General features: G+C 45.2%; 1 long non-coding RNA gene across 1 annotated transcript; it reads right to left on the reverse strand.

The window, feature by feature from the left end:
• Nucleotides 1–421: 421 nt before the first annotated feature.
• On the reverse strand, nt 422–7088 carry LOC310753944. Its single transcript, XR_014543519.1, has 3 exons — nt 6971–7088; nt 3565–3640; nt 422–526 (listed from the first exon to the last, which is right to left on the reverse strand). It is a non-coding gene; the product is annotated as an uncharacterized lncRNA (long non-coding RNA).
• Nucleotides 7089–7371: the final 283 nt, after the last annotated feature.

Raw genomic sequence — 7371 nt, forward strand, 5'->3', positions numbered from 1 at the left:
GGTTTCAATTCATCCCCAGAGGTGCACTGATGGATGCCCACAACACCAACATCTACACAAGAGATGGAGAACTTGGGACCCTCCAAGTGTTGTTGGGTTTTAATTCCCATCAGTCCCAGCTCCAAACCATATTTAGGGATGATGGGCCAGTAGATGAGCAACATTAGGAGGAACACAGGTTCATCTCTGGTCTACCTTGACTGGTTTTGTCTCTCCAGGGATTCAGATAGAGTCCTTCCCACTCCCAGCCATATCTGGAGATACACTTAAAACTTTTGCTTGCTAAGCAGACACTCTACTATTGAGCTACAGCCTTTCCCACAAAGAACATAGGAAACTGCCTTACACTGGTTCATCTAGCTCAGGAACTAACTGGCAGCTGCTCTCCAAGGTATCACATGGGGCTCTCTCTGTATCCTACCTGAAAATGCCAAGGATATAGTCCATGTTGATGTGAGATGGATATCCCCTTTCTGTTTTACCCACTCCATCACCTGGATCCCATCTGGCAAGATGTCTCAAAGCTCTGGGATGAGAACAACACAGGTTGTATTGATCTAAAATATCAGCTTCACACTCTTGTTGCATACCGTCTCCTACCACAGTATTAATTGCCAAGCCTCTGGCCCAGCATGTCATTTGTTATCCAAATATAGCCGCACTACAGACTGTCATGAGGGATCCATTTTTCATTAACTCGAGTGACCAATCCCTTGATAAGCTGCCATCAAGCTTTGGGATGACGTTCAGTTAAACACTGTCTCGTAGATCGTAAATCATTGCCGTGTTATAGAAAAATATCCTTCTCAGAGCTGCGGGGAGTAAAGCTCTGGCTGAAGGTTTTTAATTGAATAAAACAAACACAGATGAAACCCTCTTTAGATACTCTCAAGCCATTTCTGCTGGATTTTATTGAACTGAAGCCACAGAGGCCAAACTGAAGGAAGTGTATTGCAACGTTTTCCCTCCTGTTTCCATTTCCCTTCCTGCAGAATGGTTACAGCAACACCATGAGGATATAAGATTAGCCCCTCAGGATCAGACCAAAAGCCTTTCTCAAGTCCAGTAATCTGTTTCCTATAGTGCCCAACCAGATGCCTCTGGAAATCCCATAAACAGCCCACAAAGGCAACAGTTCTTTCCACACCCTCCAAGTGTCCCTATGTTCCCTGATTTAGAGAAGCCATCCAGGTTTCTTATTTGATCCTGGAATGTCCCACTTTTCCTTAATATGTCCCTATGTTCATTAGAGAAATGTTGGAGGATACGGAGTTTGAAGGCAATTCTCTATAGAGAAGCTTTTTTATTGTTTAATTATGTTTTTATATATGTTGGAAGCTGCCCCAGGGTAGCTGGGGCAACCCAATAAGTTGTGTGGGGTGTAAATAGTAAAAATATCATTATGGAAAGGGAAAGGGACATTTCATCAGAGAAATGTTGGAGGGTATGCCTTTCTTGCTGTCTTTCCCCAGCAACTGGTGTTCAGGGTCTTCTGCCTCTGATGCTGGAAGTATTTTGGCCATCATGGATAGCAGCTACTGATCTGCTCCATTAATTTGTGCAGTCTCCTGTTAAAGTCCCCTTCATGGATCACTGCCTTGCTGTGGCGAAGGGGCTTGAATAACTCAGAGAAGCTATGAGCTATGCCGTGCAGGGCCACCCAAGATGGACAGGTCATAGTGGAGAGTTTTGACCAAACGTGATCCACCTGGAGCAGGAACCGGCAAGCCACTCCAGTATCCCTGCCAAGAAAACTCCATGGACAAAGACAACAGGCATATAAAAGTTATGACACTGGAAGATGAGCCCCTCAGGTCAGAAGGCGTCCAACATGCTACTGAGGAAGAGCGGAGGACAAGTACAAGTAGATTCAGAGCTGATGAAGCGGATGGCCAAAGCCGAAAGGACGCTCAGTTGTGGACATGCCTGGAAGCGAAAGGAAAGTCCAATGCTGTAAAGAAAAATATTGCATAGGAACCTGGAATGTAAGAACCATGAACCTTGGTAAGTTGGATGTGGTCAAAAATGAGATGGCAAGAATAAATATTGACATCCTGGGCATCAGTGAACTAAAATGGACGGGAATGGGTGAATTCAATTCGGATGACCATCATATCTACTACTGTGGGCAAGAATCCCGTAAAAGAAATGGAGTGGCCCTCATAGTCAACAAAAGAGTGGCAAAAGCTGTACTGGGATGCAATCTCAAAAATGATAGAATGATCTCGATACGAATCCAAGGCAGACCTTTTAACATCACAGTAATCTAAGTTCCTCCCTATCCCCTGAATGCCCCAGTAGTGATGCTCTAGTGGCTGGAATGTGGACCTCTGGCAGCACTCTGCAGGCAAAGGCCAGCTGGGCAGGGCAGAAGGACATCTCTGTCCAATCCAATCCCCCAGTCTGGCACAAAGCAGATTTAGATTACACCCTAGGCAGGTGCAGGGGCATAGCATGAAAGGGGCAGAGGGACCATGGCCCCAGGAGTGGATTTTTGAGGGGGCGTGAAACAGGCACCCACATGCAAGTGCCTCCAGTGCAGTGCAGCCCGGCACTCTTCTCCCAATGTTGGCTGGCCGGGCTCCCCCCTGTGGGAATGGGCAGGCAGCGCAGTGCAACCCTGCTTGGCTCCAGTAAGGGGCATGGTCATTCTGGCAGTGTTAGAGGTGAGGACTGGCATGCCAAGGGGGGCTCCTTCACCCTCCACATCCCCCAAGTGCACAACCTCCAGAGCGCCTTCCCTCCTCCCTAGTACATGTGTGTCATGAGCTCACACAACGCCACTTGGCTGGTGGCCTTCCCATATGTTGTAGAAATGGATTCCATAGTTTAACAAAACACACTGTGAAGAATTCATTCCCTTGGTTTGTTTTGAAACATCTAGAATCCTAGAATCCCAAAGGGCTGCGTTGTCCCATTTGAAAGGGCAGCATATCAGAGCACAAAAATAGGTTAGCCGGTGAACCTTTAGAGTAAAGTAAAAAGGTAAAGGTAAAGGTACCCCTGCCCATACAGGCCAGTCGTGTCCGACTCTAGGGTTGTGCGCTCATCTCACTTAAGAGGCCGGGAGCCGGTGCTGTCCGAAGACACTTCCGGGTCATGTGGCCAGCGTGACGAAGCTGCTCTGGCGAGCCAGCACCAGCGCAGCACACAGAAACGTCGTTTACCTTCCCGCTATAAAGCGGTACCTATTTATCTACTTGCACTTAGGGGTGCTTTCAAACTGCTAGGTGGGCAGGAGCTGGGACCGAAAGACGGGAGCTCACCCCGCCGCAGGGATTTGAACCACTGACCATACGATCGGCAAGTCCTAGGCACTGAGGTTTTACCCACAGCGCCACCCGCGTACCTCAGAGTAAAGTAAGGAGGGATAAATAACCAATACCATAATGCTTTCTTTCTCTTTCTCACCCAAGAGAAATAAACTAATTTGCATAATGATGCATTAAAATTGACCTCTACACAGTTTTTTTTATTTACCGTATATTTATTTTAAAGGTTTAGATACCATTTGATTGTAAAAACAAACCCTCAAAGCAGTTTACAAAACAGATTTAGCAGTACCTGATTCAAAGCCATCCATTTGGAATCGTCCTATTCATCTGAGCCACAATCCAGCTGTAAGTATGTTCCTATGAATCTGAATTCAGACGAAGAGACATTTATTTATTTAGAAGCATTTTTTAATTGCTAATTTTTTAAAAAAATATTCAAGGAGTGTACAAAAATGAAAAGTGAAAAATAATAAAACAGTATGATAAAAACAGAGATTACAACCTAAAAAATACTACTGGGGAGGGAAAAACAGATTAAAAACAGGCATTCAGTAATAATAAATCAGTCTTATGGCATGGCTTATAATTGCTAATTTCATTTAGATGGCTATTAGGACACATGGGCTGCTTATATTAATTTATAAGTTTACATTTGAATTGATGGAATATTTTTACTGCCAATGTGAGCTGGCAATGTTCCTTCCTTCCTTCCTTCCTTCCTTCCTTCCTTCCTTCCTTCCTTCTTTCCACAATCTCTCTCTCTCTCTCTCTCTCTCTCTGATTGTTCGTGTGTGTGTGTGTGTGTGTGTGTGTGTGTGTGTGTGAAAGGTAAAAGGGATGTGTGTGGTGCTGTGGTCCAAACCACTGAGCCTCTTGGGCTTGCCAGTCAGAAGGTCAGTGGTTCGAATCCCTGCAATGGTGGTGAGCTCCCATTGCTCTGTCCCAGCTTCTGCCAACCTAGCAGTTTGAAAGCACGCCAGTGCAAGTAGATAAATAGGTACTACTGTGGTGGGAAGGTAAACAGCCTTTCTATGTGCTCTAGCTTCCATCACGGTGTTCTGTTGCACCAGAAGCAGCTTAGTCATGCTGACCACATGATCCGGAAAGCTAACTGTAGACAAACACCAGCTCCCTTGGCCTGAAAGCAGGATGAGTGCCACACCCTCCTTTGACTGGACTTAACAATCCAGGGGTCCTTTACCTTTTACCTATACACACTAATAGTAGTAGTAGTAGTAGTAACAACAACAACAACTCCCATCATCTCTAATAATGGAGGCTGATCCATTTGTGCAAGTGGGACACTGCCCCACCAAATTTGGGGTGCTCACAGCAAGCCCCCACATTCCAGCTCTCTTACTTAAAACCAATTCAGACTGGTAGCACTGCCTATCTGATTCCTCCTCCTTGGTCTTAGCATTGTCTCTTGTAGAACTAAGCAGGGGAAAAGATGGGGATAAAACTTGAATTAGTAGGCTCAGTCTGTCATTGGCTCTGGCTCCAACTACTATTGGGCTCCCTGTCTTACCCCCTACCATTCCCAATGGCCACTAGCCACAACTGATCCCTAATCACTGGCTACGCTAACTGGAGCTGATGTTCATATGCTATTTCTGGGTTTCTAAAATCTGAGTCACTCCGATAGTTCTTGGTTCATACTTTACTCTGAGCTGCTTTCTTCAATCAGAAGAATGGTCTAAGAGATCATGGGGTCTTGTGGTGACACCATTCATGAACTCTGAAATGACCAAAATGTAACAGTGAGGTCTCCACTAGTGAATACAGAGTCACTTGGAAACGGAGTATGGCAATTAAATCTAAATTTTGTCTCAAATCTGACATTCTGAAATACTGCCGATGAATGTTGACCTGGACCAGGTATAGTCAAATTAAAGGAGGGATATGTCCCCTTACCCTTCTGGCGGTTCCCTCACTGCGAGAAGCCAAGTTACAGGGAACCAGGCAGAGGGCCTTCTCGGTAGTGACGCCCTCCCTGTGGAACGCCCTCCCACCAGATGTCAAAGAGAACAACAACGATCAGACTTTTAGAAGACATCTGAAGGCAGCCCTATTTAGGGAAGCTTTTAATGTTTGATGTATTAGAGGATTTTAATATTTTTTTGGAAGCCGCCCAGAGTGGCTGGGGAAGCCCAGCCGGATGGGCGGGGTACAAATAATAAATTATTATTATTATTATTATTACCCTTTTGCTTCCTAGTCTTCAAAAACAATAGCTAGTTTTAGAAGGCTGGAGTGGGGATAATACTTCCTACTTCCAGTTTGAATATTTTCCAATGTAACTTCACTTCAAAATGCATATTTCACTTCACTAAGTATACCTGAAGGAGCATCTACCCCCATCGTTCAGCCTGGACACTGAGATCCAGCTTCGAGGGCCTTCTGGTGGTTCCCTCACTGCGAGAAGTGAGGTTACAGGGAACCAGGCAGAGGGCCTTCCCAGTAGTGGCACCTACCCTATGGAACACCCTCCCATCAAATGCCAAGGAAATAAACAACTATCTGACTTTTAGAAGACATCTAAAGGCAGCCTTGTTTAGGGAAGTTTTTAATGTTTGATGTTTTATCGTGTTTTTAATATTCTGTTGGGAGCCACCCAGAGTGGCTGGGGAAACCAAGCCAGATGGTGGGATGTGTGGAGAAATCAGAAGTATCCAGTATAATGGTTTAATTGACATAGAAGTTAAAAATGGTAGAATGTATATTTTAGAAGGTTTAGCATAGGTTTTTTCCATGAGCCTATATTGAAAGCAAGGAGAGCAGTTTGACCTCTTGCTAAGTTAATGACTAACTAACTGATTGTTGTTCTCTGGTAGCTAACATGCGAGAGCTGTAACCTTAGATCATGTGAGAGGTATTGGGTTGCAAAATCTCCATTTTGAAGGGAGTTGCCTTTGAGTCTTTCCCCCCAAATTCAATGGAGTGAAGATGTAAAAAGGAGCTCTCCTGAAGGGAGAGCCAACAGCCTGGAGGCTTGGAGCAGGCTGGAGAGAAAGAGAGACCTTTGCTTTTAGGTCTATTTGGATCATTCCATATTTTTTTAAGATGCTGAGTCTGTGCTGGGCAGCACAAGAGATTATACTGATATTTTGGATGTATCATTTGATGTATTCTATTTTATTTTTAAGAGTTCTGTCAGTAAAAGTTTGGACAATGATTTATTCCAAAAGGAGTCAATTCTTATGCTTCCAGTTGCTTCAAAGTGCAGAATATTAATATCTGCAACAAGAAGATGGTTCAGCCTTGCCTCATTTCACCTGGCTCAGTTTGCCTTCTAGTCAGCAAAGTGCTGCATTGATGCGTTCATTTGGAAGCATCTGCTTCTGGATTCTGAGCGGCCATAGATTCTTGCTTTTCTCCTCCTTGCTTCCTCCAAAGACAAATGAAAACCCCATCTGTCTCCCCTTTGCTATAATCAAAGCCTGTATCTCTGAGTGGGAAAAATGGAAGCCATGGCTGGGAACAGCGTCTCCCTTCTGAAGTGCCATTCAGCCGACAGAGAGAGCTATGGTTGGCTGTCGTGACAGCTTCTCTCTTGCATGATATACAAACAGTTTGCACAGCTCTGTGTAGATCACATGAGGGGTGTGTGTGTGGAGAGAAAGATCAATGGCAGGAATTTTCCAAAAGGAAAAGGAAGTCACAGGTTTGCTTCTCCCCTCTCTTAAGTGGCTCACCTGCCTGCTCAATCACCACCATCCGAACTTGCTTGGAAGGTAGAAGATGGAACCTCATGATTTCTGCTCTTCTTTCAGTGCACGTGCATGCATTTCAAGGCATGCTCTTCCCGTTGCTGCCAAAACAAGCCGCCCTTTCATTCTCCAGTGGGGACACATGTGATTAGTAGCTTTGGCTAGAGACTCAGGGAACACAGCAGGTGATGTGTTGTGACAGATGCCTTTTGTGGCGGTGCTTGTTCAACACAATGCCCTGTCTGCCTGGCTGTGTTTTCTTGAATCTGCTTGCAGGATCTCAAGACCTAGGCAGAAGGCAAGGCTGGTGATGGGGGGGGAGGGGTGACAACAAAACCAGCAGGGCTGCAGAGAGGACAGTTGCTAGCAGGAGCGCCAAGTGTGGA

Source organism: Podarcis filfolensis (assembly GCF_964270895.1).
Source record: "Podarcis filfolensis genome assembly, chromosome: Z".
In the NCBI taxonomy this organism is placed as follows: domain Eukaryota; kingdom Metazoa; phylum Chordata; class Lepidosauria; order Squamata; family Lacertidae; genus Podarcis; species Podarcis filfolensis.